Here is an 18,240-nt window from a genome sequence, read left to right as displayed (position 1 = left end):
GAGAGGCGGGACCACAGAGCCAGAGCTCAACCCCCGCAAGCACAACTAGGTGAGTACACACAAACACACACAAACACGCACGCACACGCACGCACACACACACACACACACACACACACTCAAACACACAAACCTACACACACACACACACACACACACACACACAGGAAGCAACCCGTAACAGCTGTTTAAATCCCAGGTACCTATTTACTGCTAGGTAACAGGGGCAACAGGGTGAAACAAACTGCCAAATTTCGTTTCTGCCATCACCGGAGGATCGAACACGGACGCTAGGATTACGAGTCGAGAGCGCTGTCTACTCAGCTGTCAGGCCCCGTAGTGCGTGTATTCGTCAAAAACATAATTTGCGAGAGGTTAAGGGAAAGGAATGATGCTTCCTGGGTTGGAGGGTTGGTGTGGGGTTAGTCACTTAGTGGCCTTGGACCTGTGGGGGAGGTCGGGTGGGCGGGGGGTTGCCAGTTATGATTTTAATGAATGAATTTGTTAAGATAGGGTATTTATGTAAAAGACGCTGTGAAGAGATAGTAACAAAAGTGTTCCTGACTGATGTGAGGTAGTGTGTCATTGACTTGTATGTTAGAAAAATTAATGCATACATGAAAATTACCTGTTCTTTGAAAAGTTTTCTTTGTAAAATAAGTACAAGTTATTTTGTAAACAAAATATGATTATTTTTCTTTAATAAACACACATGAGCACAAATGGTCCTCGTGAGTCAGAGAGATTGAGAGCGAACTAAAAATAGTAACAAAAAATGAGACAATGGTGGGATACTATGTAATTCAAACATAAACCTGTTAACCATGTAAATTACAGTACCACTAATCACGGGTACACGTACATATGTCAATCAATTTACATAAATAAACATTCACTAATATGTTCCCTCAACAACGGACACAGATAATTACCGTACACGTGTCAGTCCAATTGCAGGTACACATAGACACACAGCTGCACTTGTCTGTCGCTCCTGACAATAGTAAACATGTAACAAAAAATGTAACAATGATGGGACACTATGTCATTCACACGTACACACGCTAACATTATAAATTACAGTAACACTAAACACGCGTACACGTATATATGTCAATCAATTTAGATAAAAAAAACATTCACTAATATGTTCCTTTTAAAATTAACACACAGATAATTACCGTACACATGTCAGTCCAATTGCAGGTACACATAGACACACATAGCTGCACTTGTCTGTCGCTCCTGATAATAGTATACATAGGTATACACACAAAACAGTCCTTTATCAACTAATGTGTGTGTGTGTGTGTGTGTGTGTGTGTGAGTATTTACTCCTTGTATTTACTATTTGTGTCTACAAAATTATAATTATTAGCTCTTGGACCCCGCCTCTCAAACATATGTATTTTTCATTTTTTATATCTACTACATTTATTTTTCACTAACACACACACACACAGGTACACAAAGAATGACAAAGAGGCGTGTGAAGAACTCAACAAAAGGTTCCAGGAGGTCTTTACAATAGAACACGGAGAAGTCACTTCGCTAGGAGAGGTGGCAGCAAACCAGGTGACCTTGGAAAGGTTCGAAATTACAAGAGATGAGGTCAAGAAACATCTATTGGAGCTGGATGTGAGAAAAGCTATTGGGCCGGATGGAATCTCACCATGGGTATTGAAAGAGTGTGCAGGAGCACTTTGCTTGCCACTCTCCATAGTGTATAGTAGGTCACTGGAAATGGGAGACCTACCAGAAATATGGAAGACTGCTAATGTAGTACCAATACTTAAAAAGGGTGACAGACAAGAGGCACTGAACTACAGGCCAGTGTCCTTAACTTGTATACCATGCAAGGTGATGGAGAAGATTGTGAGAAAAAACCTAGTAACACATCTGGAGAGAAGAGACTTCGTTACAACCCATCAACATGTGTTCAGGGAGGGTAAATCATGCCTTACAGGCTTGATAGAATTCTACGATCAGGTGACAAAGATAAGGCAAGAAAGAGAAGAATTGGCGGACTGCGTTTTTTTGGACTGTCGGAAAGCCTTTGACACAGTACCCTATAAAAGGTTGATGCATAAGCTGGAGAGACAGGCAGGAGTAACTAGTAGGGCGCTCCAGTGGATAAGGGAGTACCTAAGCAATAGGAAGCAGAGAGTAATAGTGAGGGGTGAGACCTCAGAATGGCGTGAAGTCACCAGTGGAGTCCCACAGGGCTCTGTGCTTGGACCTAACCTGTTTCTGATATACGTAAATGATCTCCCAGAGGGCATAAACTCATTCCTCTCAATGTTTGCTGACGACGCCAAAATTATGAGAAGGATTAGGACAGAGGAGGACAGCTTGAGGCTTAAGAAGACCTGGACAAGCTGCAGGAATGGTCGAACAAATGGCTGTTAGAGTTTAACCCAAGCAAATGTAATGTAATGAAGATAGGGGTAGGAAGCAGGAGACCAGATACAAGGTATCACTTGGGAGATGAAATACTTCAAGAGTCAGAGAGAGAGAAAGACCTGGGGGTTGATATCACGCCAGACCTCTCCCCTGAAGCTCATATCAAAAGGATAACATCAGCAGCATATACCAGGTTGGCTAAATAAGAACGGCCTTTAGAAACTTGTGTAAGGAATCTTTCAGAACATTATATACCACATATGTCAGACCAATCTTGGAGTATGCGGCTCCAGCATGGAGTCCATATCTAGTCAAGCATAAAACTAAACTGGAAAAAGTTCAAAGGTTTGCCACCAGACTAGTACCCGAGCTGAGAGGTATGAGCTACGAGGAGAGACTACGGGAATTGAACCTAACTTCGTTGGAAGACAGAAGAGTTAGGGGGGACATGATCAACACATTCAAGATTCTCAAGGGAATCGACAGGGTTGATAAAGAGAGGCTATTTAACACTAGGGGCCACATGTGGAAACTGAGTGCCCAAATGAACCACAGAGATATTAGAAAAAACTTTTTTAGTGTCAGAGTGCTTGACAAATGGAATGCATTAGGCAGTAATGTGGAGAAGGCTGACTCCATACACAGTTTCAAGTGTAGATATGATAGAGCACAATAGGCTCAAGAACCTGTACACCTGTTGATTGACGGTTGAGAGGCGGGACCACAGAGCCAGAGCTCAACCCCCGCAAGCACAACTAGGTGAGTACACACAAACACACACAAACACGCACGCACACGCACGCACACACACACACACACACACACACACTCAAACACACAAACCTACACACACACACACACACACAGGAAGCAACCCGTAACAGCTGTTTAAATCCCAGGTACCTATTTACTGCTAGGTAACAGGGGCAACAGGGTGAAACAAACTGCCAAATTTCGTTTCTGCCATCACCGGAGGATCGAACACGGACGCTAGGATTACGAGTCGAGAGCGCTGTCTACTCAGCTGTCAGGCCCCGTAGTGCGTGTATTCGTCAAAAACATAATTTGCGAGAGGTTAAGGGAAAGGAATGATGCTTCCTGGGTTGGAGGGTTGGTGTGGGGTTAGTCACTTAGTGGCCTTGGACCTGTGGGGGAGGTCGGGTGGGCGGGGGGTTGCCAGTTATGATTTTAATGAATGAATTTGTTAAGATAGGGTATTTATGTAAAAGACGCTGTGAAGAGATAGTAACAAAAGTGTTCCTGACTGATGTGAGGTAGTGTGTCATTGACTTGTATGTTAGAAAAATTAATGCATACATGAAAATTACCTGTTCTTTGAAAAGTTTTCTTTGTAAAATAAGTACAAGTTATTTTGTAAACAAAATATGATTATTTTTCTTTAATAAACACACATGAGCACAAATGGTCCTCGTGAGTCAGAGAGATTGAGAGCGAACTAAAAATAGTAACAAAAAATGAGACAATGGTGGGATACTATGTAATTCAAACATAAACCTGTTAACCATGTAAATTACAGTACCACTAATCACGGGTACACGTACATATGTCAATCAATTTACATAAATAAACATTCACTAATATGTTCCCTCAACAACGGACACAGATAATTACCGTACACGTGTCAGTCCAATTGCAGGTACACATAGACACACAGCTGCACTTGTCTGTCGCTCCTGACAATAGTAAACATGTAACAAAAAATGTAACAATGATGGGACACTATGTCATTCACACGTACACACGCTAACATTATAAATTACAGTAACACTAAACACGCGTACACGTATATATGTCAATCAATTTAGATAAAAAAAACATTCACTAATATGTTCCTTTTAAAATTAACACACAGATAATTACCGTACACATGTCAGTCCAATTGCAGGTACACATAGACACACATAGCTGCACTTGTCTGTCGCTCCTGATAATAGTATACATAGGTATACACACAAAACAGTCCTTTATCAACTAATGTGTGTGTGTGTGTGTGTGTGTGTGTGTGTGAGTATTTACTCCTTGTATTTACTATTTGTGTCTACAAAATTATAAATTATTAGCTCTTGGACCCCGCCTCTCAAACATATGTATTTTTCATTTTTTATATCTACTACATTTATTTTTCACTAACACACACACACACAGGTACACAAAGAATGACAAAGAGGCGTGTGAAGAACTCAACAAAAGGTTCCAGGAGGTCTTTACAATAGAACACGGAGAAGTCACTTCGCTAGGAGAGGTGGCAGCAAACCAGGTGACCTTGGAAAGGTTCGAAATTACAAGAGATGAGGTCAAGAAACATCTATTGGAGCTGGATGTGAGAAAAGCTATTGGGCCGGATGGAATCTCACCATGGGTATTGAAAGAGTGTGCAGGAGCACTTTGCTTGCCACTCTCCATAGTGTATAGTAGGTCACTGGAAATGGGAGACCTACCAGAAATATGGAAGACTGCTAATGTAGTACCAATACTTAAAAAGGGTGACAGACAAGAGGCACTGAACTACAGGCCAGTGTCCTTAACTTGTATACCATGCAAGGTGATGGAGAAGATTGTGAGAAAAAACCTAGTAACACATCTGGAGAGAAGAGACTTCGTTACAACCCATCAACATGTGTTCAGGGAGGGTAAATCATGCCTTACAGGCTTGATAGAATTCTACGATCAGGTGACAAAGATAAGGCAAGAAAGAGAAGAATTGGCGGACTGCGTTTTTTTGGACTGTCGGAAAGCCTTTGACACAGTACCCTATAAAAGGTTGATGCATAAGCTGGAGAGACAGGCAGGAGTAACTAGTAGGGCGCTCCAGTGGATAAGGGAGTACCTAAGCAATAGGAAGCAGAGAGTAATAGTGAGGGGTGAGACCTCAGAATGGCGTGAAGTCACCAGTGGAGTCCCACAGGGCTCTGTGCTTGGACCTAACCTGTTTCTGATATACGTAAATGATCTCCCAGAGGGCATAAACTCATTCCTCTCAATGTTTGCTGACGACGCCAAAATTATGAGAAGGATTAGGACAGAGGAGGACAGCTTGAGGCTTTAAGAAGACCTGGACAAGCTGCAGGAATGGTCGAACAAATGGCTGTTAGAGTTTAACCCAAGCAAATGTAATGTAATGAAGATAGGGGTAGGAAGCAGGAGACCAGATACAAGGTATCACTTGGGAGATGAAATACTTCAAGAGTCAGAGAGAGAGAAAGACCTGGGGGTTGATATCACGCCAGACCTCTCCCCTGAAGCTCATATCAAAAGGATAACATCAGCAGCATATACCAGGTTGGCTAAATAAGAACGGCCTTTAGAAACTTGTGTAAGGAATCTTTCAGAACATTATATACCACATATGTCAGACCAATCTTGGAGTATGCGGCTCCAGCATGGAGTCCATATCTAGTCAAGCATAAAACTAAACTGGAAAAAGTTCAAAGGTTTGCCACCAGACTAGTACCCGAGCTGAGAGGTATGAGCTACGAGGAGAGACTACGGGAATTGAACCTAACTTCGTTGGAAGACAGAAGAGTTAGGGGGGACATGATCAACACATTCAAGATTCTCAAGGGAATCGACAGGGTTGATAAAGAGAGGCTATTTAACACTAGGGGCCACATGTGGAAACTGAGTGCCCAAATGAACCACAGAGATATTAGAACAAACTTTTTTAGTGTCAGAGTGCTTGACAAATGGAATGCATTAGGCAGTAATGTGGAGAAGGCTGACTCCATACACAGTTTCAAGTGTAGATATGATAGAGCACAATAGGCTCAAGAACCTGTACACCTGTTGATTGACGGTTGAGAGGCGGGACCACAGAGCCAGAGCTCAACCCCCGCAAGCACAACTAGGTGAGTACACACAAACACACACAAACACGCACGCACACGCACGCACACACACACACACACACACACACACTCAAACACACAAACCTACACACACACACACACACACACACACACACAGGAAGCAACCCGTAACAGCTGTTTAAATCCCAGGTACCTATTTACTGCTAGGTAACAGGGGCAACAGGGTGAAACAAACTGCCAAATTTCGTTTCTGCCATCACCGGAGGATCGAACACGGACGCTAGGATTACGAGTCGAGAGCGCTGTCTACTCAGCTGTCAGGCCCCGTAGTGCGTGTATTCGTCAAAAACATAATTTGCGAGAGGTTAAGGGAAAGGAATGATGCTTCCTGGGTTGGAGGGTTGGTGTGGGGTTAGTCACTTAGTGGCCTTGGACCTGTGGGGGAGGTCGGGTGGGCGGGGGGTTGCCAGTTATGATTTTAATGAATGAATTTGTTAAGATAGGGTATTTATGTAAAAGACGCTGTGAAGAGATAGTAACAAAAGTGTTCCTGACTGATGTGAGGTAGTGTGTCATTGACTTGTATGTTAGAAAAATTAATGCATACATGAAAATTACCTGTTCTTTGAAAAGTTTTCTTTGTAAAATAAGTACAAGTTATTTTGTAAACAAAATATGATTATTTTTCTTTAATAAACACACATGAGCACAAATGGTCCTCGTGAGTCAGAGAGATTGAGAGCGAACTAAAAATAGTAACAAAAAATGAGACAATGGTGGGATACTATGTAATTCAAACATAAACCTGTTAACCATGTAAATTACAGTACCACTAATCACGGGTACACGTACATATGTCAATCAATTTACATAAATAAACATTCACTAATATGTTCCCTCAACAACGGACACAGATAATTACCGTACACGTGTCAGTCCAATTGCAGGTACACATAGACACACAGCTGCACTTGTCTGTCGCTCCTGACAATAGTAAACATGTAACAAAAAATGTAACAATGATGGGACACTATGTCATTCACACGTACACACGCTAACATTATAAATTACAGTAACACTAAACACGCGTACACGTATATATGTCAATCAATTTAGATAAAAAAAACATTCACTAATATGTTCCTTTTAAAATTAACACACAGATAATTACCGTACACATGTCAGTCCAATTGCAGGTACACATAGACACACATAGCTGCACTTGTCTGTCGCTCCTGATAATAGTATACATAGGTATACACACAAAACAGTCCTTTATCAACTAATGTGTGTGTGTGTGTGTGTGTGTGTGTGTGAGTATTTACTCCTTGTATTTACTATTTGTGTCTACAAAATTATAAATTATTAGCTCTTGGACCCCGCCTCTCAAACATATGTATTTTTCATTTTTTATATCTACTACATTTATTTTTCACTAACACACACACACACAGGTACACAAAGAATGACAAAGAGGCGTGTGAAGAACTCAACAAAAGGTTCCAGGAGGTCTTTACAATAGAACACGGAGAAGTCACTTCGCTAGGAGAGGTGGCAGCAAACCAGGTGACCTTGGAAAGGTTCGAAATTACAAGAGATGAGGTCAAGAAACATCTATTGGAGCTGGATGTGAGAAAAGCTATTGGGCCGGATGGAATCTCACCATGGGTATTGAAAGAGTGTGCAGGAGCACTTTGCTTGCCACTCTCCATAGTGTATAGTAGGTCACTGGAAATGGGAGACCTACCAGAAATATGGAAGACTGCTAATGTAGTACCAATACTTAAAAAGGGTGACAGACAAGAGGCACTGAACTACAGGCCAGTGTCCTTAACTTGTATACCATGCAAGGTGATGGAGAAGATTGTGAGAAAAAACCTAGTAACACATCTGGAGAGAAGAGACTTCGTTACAACCCATCAACATGTGTTCAGGGAGGGTAAATCATGCCTTACAGGCTTGATAGAATTCTACGATCAGGTGACAAAGATAAGGCAAGAAAGAGAAGAATTGGCGGACTGCGTTTTTTTGGACTGTCGGAAAGCCTTTGACACAGTACCCTATAAAAGGTTGATGCATAAGCTGGAGAGACAGGCAGGAGTAACTAGTAGGGCGCTCCAGTGGATAAGGGAGTACCTAAGCAATAGGAAGCAGAGAGTAATAGTGAGGGGTGAGACCTCAGAATGGCGTGAAGTCACCAGTGGAGTCCCACAGGGCTCTGTGCTTGGACCTAACCTGTTTCTGATATACGTAAATGATCTCCCAGAGGGCATAAACTCATTCCTCTCAATGTTTGCTGACGACGCCAAAATTATGAGAAGGATTAGGACAGAGGAGGACAGCTTGAGGCTTTAAGAAGACCTGGACAAGCTGCAGGAATGGTCGAACAAATGGCTGTTAGAGTTTAACCCAAGCAAATGTAATGTAATGAAGATAGGGGTAGGAAGCAGGAGACCAGATACAAGGTATCACTTGGGAGATGAAATACTTCAAGAGTCAGAGAGAGAGAAAGACCTGGGGGTTGATATCACGCCAGACCTCTCCCCTGAAGCTCATATCAAAAGGATAACATCAGCAGCATATACCAGGTTGGCTAAATAAGAACGGCCTTTAGAAACTTGTGTAAGGAATCTTTCAGAACATTATATACCACATATGTCAGACCAATCTTGGAGTATGCGGCTCCAGCATGGAGTCCATATCTAGTCAAGCATAAAACTAAACTGGAAAAAGTTCAAAGGTTTGCCACCAGACTAGTACCCGAGCTGAGAGGTATGAGCTACGAGGAGAGACTACGGGAATTGAACCTAACTTCGTTGGAAGACAGAAGAGTTAGGGGGGACATGATCAACACATTCAAGATTCTCAAGGGAATCGACAGGGTTGATAAAGAGAGGCTATTTAACACTAGGGGCCACATGTGGAAACTGAGTGCCCAAATGAACCACAGAGATATTAGAAAAAACTTTTTTAGTGTCAGAGTGCTTGACAAATGGAATGCATTAGGCAGTAATGTGGAGAAGGCTGACTCCATACACAGTTTCAAGTGTAGATATGATAGAGCACAATAGGCTCAAGAACCTGTACACCTGTTGATTGACGGTTGAGAGGCGGGACCACAGAGCCAGAGCTCAACCCCCGCAAGCACAACTAGGTGAGTACACACAAACACACACAAACACGCACGCACACGCACGCACACACACACACACACACACACACACTCAAACACACAAACCTACACACACACACACACACACACACACACACACAGGAAGCAACCCGTAACAGCTGTTTAAATCCCAGGTACCTATTTACTGCTAGGTAACAGGGGCAACAGGGTGAAACAAACTGCCAAATTTCGTTTCTGCCATCACCGGAGGATCGAACACGGACGCTAGGATTACGAGTCGAGAGCGCTGTCTACTCAGCTGTCAGGCCCCGTAGTGCGTGTATTCGTCAAAAACATAATTTGCGAGAGGTTAAGGGAAAGGAATGATGCTTCCTGGGTTGGAGGGTTGGTGTGGGGTTAGTCACTTAGTGGCCTTGGACCTGTGGGGGAGGTCGGGTGGGCGGGGGGTTGCCAGTTATGATTTTAATGAATGAATTTGTTAAGATAGGGTATTTATGTAAAAGACGCTGTGAAGAGATAGTAACAAAAGTGTTCCTGACTGATGTGAGGTAGTGTGTCATTGACTTGTATGTTAGAAAAATTAATGCATACATGAAAATTACCTGTTCTTTGAAAAGTTTTCTTTGTAAAATAAGTACAAGTTATTTTGTAAACAAAATATGATTATTTTTCTTTAATAAACACACATGAGCACAAATGGTCCTCGTGAGTCAGAGAGATTGAGAGCGAACTAAAAATAGTAACAAAAAATGAGACAATGGTGGGATACTATGTAATTCAAACATAAACCTGTTAACCATGTAAATTACAGTACCACTAATCACGGGTACACGTACATATGTCAATCAATTTACATAAATAAACATTCACTAATATGTTCCCTCAACAACGGACACAGATAATTACCGTACACGTGTCAGTCCAATTGCAGGTACACATAGACACACAGCTGCACTTGTCTGTCGCTCCTGACAATAGTAAACATGTAACAAAAAATGTAACAATGATGGGACACTATGTCATTCACACGTACACACGCTAACATTATAAATTACAGTAACACTAAACACGCGTACACGTATATATGTCAATCAATTTAGATAAAAAAAACATTCACTAATATGTTCCTTTTAAAATTAACACACAGATAATTACCGTACACATGTCAGTCCAATTGCAGGTACACATAGACACACATAGCTGCACTTGTCTGTCGCTCCTGATAATAGTATACATAGGTATACACACAAAACAGTCCTTTATCAACTAATGTGTGTGTGTGTGTGTGTGTGTGTGTGTGTGAGTATTTACTCCTTGTATTTACTATTTGTGTCTACAAAATTATAAATTATTAGCTCTTGGACCCCGCCTCTCAAACATATGTATTTTTCATTTTTTATATCTACTACATTTATTTTTCACTAACACACACACACACAGGTACACAAAGAATGACAAAGAGGCGTGTGAAGAACTCAACAAAAGGTTCCAGGAGGTCTTTACAATAGAACACGGAGAAGTCACTTCGCTAGGAGAGGTGGCAGCAAACCAGGTGACCTTGGAAAGGTTCGAAATTACAAGAGATGAGGTCAAGAAACATCTATTGGAGCTGGATGTGAGAAAAGCTATTGGGCCGGATGGAATCTCACCATGGGTATTGAAAGAGTGTGCAGGAGCACTTTGCTTGCCACTCTCCATAGTGTATAGTAGGTCACTGGAAATGGGAGACCTACCAGAAATATGGAAGACTGCTAATGTAGTACCAATACTTAAAAAGGGTGACAGACAAGAGGCACTGAACTACAGGCCAGTGTCCTTAACTTGTATACCATGCAAGGTGATGGAGAAGATTGTGAGAAAAAACCTAGTAACACATCTGGAGAGAAGAGACTTCGTTACAACCCATCAACATGTGTTCAGGGAGGGTAAATCATGCCTTACAGGCTTGATAGAATTCTACGATCAGGTGACAAAGATAAGGCAAGAAAGAGAAGAATTGGCGGACTGCGTTTTTTTGGACTGTCGGAAAGCCTTTGACACAGTACCCTATAAAAGGTTGATGCATAAGCTGGAGAGACAGGCAGGAGTAACTAGTAGGGCGCTCCAGTGGATAAGGGAGTACCTAAGCAATAGGAAGCAGAGAGTAATAGTGAGGGGTGAGACCTCAGAATGGCGTGAAGTCACCAGTGGAGTCCCACAGGGCTCTGTGCTTGGACCTAACCTGTTTCTGATATACGTAAATGATCTCCCAGAGGGCATAAACTCATTCCTCTCAATGTTTGCTGACGACGCCAAAATTATGAGAAGGATTAGGACAGAGGAGGACAGCTTGAGGCTTTAAGAAGACCTGGACAAGCTGCAGGAATGGTCGAACAAATGGCTGTTAGAGTTTAACCCAAGCAAATGTAATGTAATGAAGATAGGGGTAGGAAGCAGGAGACCAGATACAAGGTATCACTTGGGAGATGAAATACTTCAAGAGTCAGAGAGAGAGAAAGACCTGGGGGTTGATATCACGCCAGACCTCTCCCCTGAAGCTCATATCAAAAGGATAACATCAGCAGCATATACCAGGTTGGCTAAATAAGAACGGCCTTTAGAAACTTGTGTAAGGAATCTTTCAGAACATTATATACCACATATGTCAGACCAATCTTGGAGTATGCGGCTCCAGCATGGAGTCCATATCTAGTCAAGCATAAAACTAAACTGGAAAAAGTTCAAAGGTTTGCCACCAGACTAGTACCCGAGCTGAGAGGTATGAGCTACGAGGAGAGACTACGGGAATTGAACCTAACTTCGTTGGAAGACAGAAGAGTTAGGGGGGACATGATCAACACATTCAAGATTCTCAAGGGAATCGACAGGGTTGATAAAGAGAGGCTATTTAACACTAGGGGCCACATGTGGAAACTGAGTGCCCAAATGAACCACAGAGATATTAGAAAAAACTTTTTTAGTGTCAGAGTGCTTGACAAATGGAATGCATTAGGCAGTAATGTGGAGAAGGCTGACTCCATACACAGTTTCAAGTGTAGATATGATAGAGCACAATAGGCTCAAGAACCTGTACACCTGTTGATTGACGGTTGAGAGGCGGGACCACAGAGCCAGAGCTCAACCCCCGCAAGCACAACTAGGTGAGTACACACAAACACACACAAACACGCACGCACACGCACGCACACACACACACACACACACACACACTCAAACACACAAACCTACACACACACACACACACACACACACACACAGGAAGCAACCCGTAACAGCTGTTTAAATCCCAGGTACCTATTTACTGCTAGGTAACAGGGGCAACAGGGTGAAACAAACTGCCAAATTTCGTTTCTGCCATCACCGGAGGATCGAACACGGACGCTAGGATTACGAGTCGAGAGCGCTGTCTACTCAGCTGTCAGGCCCCGTAGTGCGTGTATTCGTCAAAAACATAATTTGCGAGAGGTTAAGGGAAAGGAATGATGCTTCCTGGGTTGGAGGGTTGGTGTGGGGTTAGTCACTTAGTGGCCTTGGACCTGTGGGGGAGGTCGGGTGGGCGGGGGGTTGCCAGTTATGATTTTAATGAATGAATTTGTTAAGATAGGGTATTTATGTAAAAGACGCTGTGAAGAGATAGTAACAAAAGTGTTCCTGACTGATGTGAGGTAGTGTGTCATTGACTTGTATGTTAGAAAAATTAATGCATACATGAAAATTACCTGTTCTTTGAAAAGTTTTCTTTGTAAAATAAGTACAAGTTATTTTGTAAACAAAATATGATTATTTTTCTTTAATAAACACACATGAGCACAAATGGTCCTCGTGAGTCAGAGAGATTGAGAGCGAACTAAAAATAGTAACAAAAAATGAGACAATGATGGGATACTATGTAATTCAAACATAAACCTGTTAACCATGTAAATTACAGTACCACTAATCACGGGTACACGTACATATGTCAATCAATTTACATAAATAAACATTCACTAATATGTTCCCTCAACAACGGACACAGATAATTACCGTACACGTGTCAGTCCAATTGCAGGTACACATAGACACACAGCTGCACTTGTCTGTCGCTCCTGACAATAGTAAACATGTAACAAAAAATGTAACAATGATGGGACACTATGTCATTCACACGTACACACGCTAACATTATAAATTACAGTAACACTAAACACGCGTACACGTATATATGTCAATCAATTTAGATAAAAAAAACATTCACTAATATGTTCCTTTTAAAATTAACACACAGATAATTACCGTACACATGTCTGTCCAATTGCAGGTACACATAGACACACATAGCTGCACTTGTCTGTCGCTCCTGATAATAGTATACATAGGTATACACACAAAACAGTCCTTTATCAACTAATGTGTGTGTGTGTGTGTGTGTGTGTGTGTGTGTGTGTGTATTTACTCCTTGTATTTACTATTTGTGTCTACAAAAATGAGTTATTAGCTCTTGGACCCCGCCTCTCAAACATATGTATTTTTCATTTTTTATATCTACTACATTTATTTTTCACTAACACACACACACAGGTACACAAAGAATGACAAAGAGGCGTGTGAAGAACTCAACAAAAGGTTCCAGGAGGTCTTTACAATAGAACACGGAGAAGTCACTTCGCTAGGAGAGGTGGCAGCAAACCAGGTGACCTTGGAAAGGTTCGAAATTACAAGAGATGAGGTCAAGAAACATCTATTGGAGCTGGATGTGAGAAAAGCTGTTGGGCCGGATGGAATCTCACCATGGGTATTGAAAGAGTGTGCAGGAGCACTTTGCTTCCCACTCTCCATAGTGTATAGTAGGTCACTGGAAATGGGAGACCTACCAGAAATATGGAAGACTGCTAATGTAGTACCAATACTTAAAAAGGGTGACAGACAAGAGGCACTGAACTACAGGCCAGTGTCCTTAACTTGTATACCATGCAAGGTGATGGAGAAGATTGTGAGAAAAAACCTAGTAACACATCTGGAGAGAAGAGACTTCGTTACAACCCATCAACATGTGTTCAGGGAGGGTAAATCATGCCTTACAGGCTTGATAGAATTCTACGATCAGGTGACAAAGATAAGGCAAGAAAGAGAAGAATTGGCGGACTGCGTTTTTTTGGACTGTCGGAAAGCCTTTGACACAGTACCCTATAAAAGGTTGATGCATAAGCTGGAGAGACAGGCAGGAGTAACTAGTAGGGCGCTCCAGTGGATAAGGGAGTACCTAAGCAATAGGAAGCAGAGAGTAATAGTGAGGGGTGAGACCTCAGAATGGCGTGAAGTCACCAGTGGAGTCCCACAGGGCTCTGTGCTTGGACCTAACCTGTTTCTGATATACGTAAATGATCTCCCAGAGGGCATAAACTCATTCCTCTCAATGTTTGCTGACGACGCCAAAATTATGAGAAGGATTAGGACAGAGGAGGACAGCTTGAGGCTTCAAGAAGACCTGGACAAGCTGCAGGAATGGTCGAACAAATGGCTGTTAGAGTTTAACCCAAGCAAATGTAATGTAATGAAGATAGGGGTAGGAAGCAGGAGACCAGATACAAGGTATCACTTGGGAGATGAAATACTTCAAGAGTCAGAGAGAGAGAAAGACCTGGGGGTTGATATCACGCCAGACCTCTCCCCTGAAGCTCATATCAAAAGGATAACATCAGCAGCATATACCAGGTTGGCTAAATAAGAACGGCCTTTAGAAACTTGTGTAAGGAATCTTTCAGAACATTATATACCACATATGTCAGACCAATCTTGGAGTATGCGGCTCCAGCATGGAGTCCATATCTAGTCAAGCATAAAACTAAACTGGAAAAAGTTCAAAGGTTTGCCACCAGACTAGTACCCGAGCTGAGAGGTATGAGCTACGAGGAGAGACTACGGGAATTGAACCTAACTTCGTTGGAAGACAGAAGAGTTAGGGGGGACATGATCAACACATTCAAGATTCTCAAGGGAATCGACAGGGTTGATAAAGAGAGGCTATTTAACACTAGGGGCCACATGTGGAAACTGAGTGCCCAAATGAACCACAGAGATATTAGAAAAAACTTTTTTAGTGTCAGAGTGCTTGACAAATGGAATGCATTAGGCAGTAATGTGGAGAAGGCTGACTCCATACACAGTTTCAAGTGTAGATATGATAGAGCACAATAGGCTCAAGAACCTGTACACCTGTTGATTGACGGTTGAGAGGCGGGACCACAGAGCCAGAGCTCAACCCCCGCAAGCACAACTAGGTGAGTACACACAAACACACACAAACACGCACGCACACGCACGCACACACACACACACACACACACACACTCAAACACACAAACCTACACACACACACACACACACACACACACACACACACACACACACACAGGAAGCAACCCGTAACAGCTGTTTAAATCCCAGGTACCTATTTACTGCTAGGTAACAGGGGCAACAGGGAGAAACAAACTGCCAAATTTCGTTTCTGCCATCACCGGAGGATCGAACACGGACGCTAGGATTACGAGTCGAGAGCGCTGTCTACTCAGCTGTCAGGCCCCGTAGTGCGTGTATTCGTCAAAAACATAATTTGCGAGAGGTTAAGGGAAAGGAATGATGCTTCCTGGGTTGGAGGGTTGGTGTGGGGTTAGTCACTTAGTGGCCTTTGACCTGTGGGGGAGGTCGGGTGGGCGGGGGGTTGCCAGTTATGATTTTAATGAATGAATTTGTTAAGATAGGGTATTAATGTAAAAGACGCTATGAAGAGATAGTAACAAAAGTGTTCCTGACTGATGTGAGGTAGTGTGTCATTGACTTGTATGTTAGAAAAATTAATGCATACATGAAAATTACCTGTTCTTTGAAAAGGTTTCTTTGTAAAATAAGTACAAGTTATTTTGTAAACAAAATATGATTATTTTTCTTTAATAAACACACATGAGCACAAATGGTCCTCGTGAGTCAGAGAGATTGAGAGCGAACTAAAAATAGTAACAAAAAATGAGACAATGATGGGATACTATGTAATTCAAACATAAACCTGTTAACCATGTAAATTACAGTACCACTAATCACGGGTACACGTACATATGTCAATCAATTTACATAAATAATCATTCACTAATATGTTCCCTCAACAACGGACACAGATAATTACCGTACACATGTCAGTCCAATTGCAGGTACACATAGACACACATAGCTGCACTTGTCTGTCGCACCTGATAATAGTATACATAGGTATACACACAAAACAGTCCTTTATCAACTAATGTGTGTGTGTGTGTGTGTGTGTGTGTTTGTGTGTGTGTGTGTGTGTGTGTGTGTGTGTGTGTGTATTTACTCCTTGTATTTACTATTTGTGTCTACAAAAATGAGTTATTAGCTCTTGGACCCCGCCTCTCAAACATATGTATTTTTCATTTTTTATATCTACTACATTTATTTTTCACTAACACACACACACAGGTACACAAAGAATGAAAAAGAGGCGTGTGAAGAACTCAACAAAAGGTTCCAGGAGGTCTTTACAATAGAACACGGAGAAGTCACTTCGCTAGGAGAGGTGGCAGCAAACCAGGTGACCTTGGAAAGGTTCGAAATTACAAGAGATGAGGTCAAGAAACATCTATTGGAGCTGGATGTGAGAAAAGCTGTTGGGCCGGATGGAATCTCACCATGGGTATTGAAAGAGTGTGCAGGAGCACTTTGCTTCCCACTCTCCATAGTGTATAGTAGGTCACTGGAAATGGGAGACCTACCAGAAATATGGAAGACTGCTAATGTAGTACCAATACTTAAAAAGGGTGACAGACAAGAGGCACTGAACTACAGGCCAGTGTCCTTAACTTGTATACCATGCAAGGTGATGGAGAAGATTGTGAGAAAAAACCTAGTAACACATCTGGAGAGAAGAGACTTCGTTACAACCCATCAACATGTGTTCAGGGAGGGTAAATCATGCCTTACAGGCTTGATAGAATTCTACGATCAGGTGACAAAGATAAGGCAAGAAAGAGAAGAATTGGCGGACTGCGTTTTTTTGGACTGTCGGAAAGCCTTTGACACAGTACCCTATAAAAGGTTGATGCATAAGCTGGAGAGACAGGCAGGAGTAACTAGTAGGGCGCTCCAGTGGATAAGGGAGTACCTAAGCAATAGGAAGCAGAGAGTAATAGTGAGGGGTGAGACCTCAGAATGGCGTGAAGTCACCAGTGGAGTCCCACAGGGCTCTGTGCTTGAACCTAACCTGTTTCTGATATACGTAAATGATCTCCCAGAGGGCATAAACTCATTCCTCTCAATGTTTGCTGACGACGCCAAAATTATGAGAAGGATTAGGACAGAGGAGGACAGCTTGAGGCTTCAAGAAGACCTGGACAAGCTGCAGGAATGGTCGAACAAATGGCTGTTAGAGTTTAACCCAAGCAAATGTAATGTAATGAAGATAGGGGTAGGAAGCAGGAGACCAGATACAAGGTATCACTTGGGAGATGAAATACTTCAAGAGTCAGAGAGAGAGAAAGACCTGGGGGTTGATATCACGCCAGACCTCTCCCCTGAAGCTCATATCAAAAGGATAACATCAGCAGCATATACCAGGTTGGCTAAATAAGAACGGCCTTTAGAAACTTGTGTAAGGAATCTTTCAGAACATTATATACCACATATGTCAGACCAATCTTGGAGTATGCGGCTCCAGCATGGAGTCCATATCTAGTCAAGCATAAAACTAAACTGGAAAAAGTTCAAAGGTTTGCCACCAGACTAGTACCCGAGCTGAGAGGTATGAGCTACGAGGAGAGACTACGGGAATTGAACCTAACTTCGTTGGAAGACAGAAGAGTTAGGGGGGACATGATCAACACATTCAAGATT

Source organism: Procambarus clarkii, chromosome 22 (assembly GCF_040958095.1).
Source record: "Procambarus clarkii isolate CNS0578487 chromosome 22, FALCON_Pclarkii_2.0, whole genome shotgun sequence".
In the NCBI taxonomy this organism is placed as follows: Eukaryota; Metazoa; Arthropoda; class Malacostraca; order Decapoda; family Cambaridae; genus Procambarus; species Procambarus clarkii.
The sequence above is the reverse complement of the archived record's forward strand: the minus strand, read 5'-3'. Positions refer to the sequence as shown.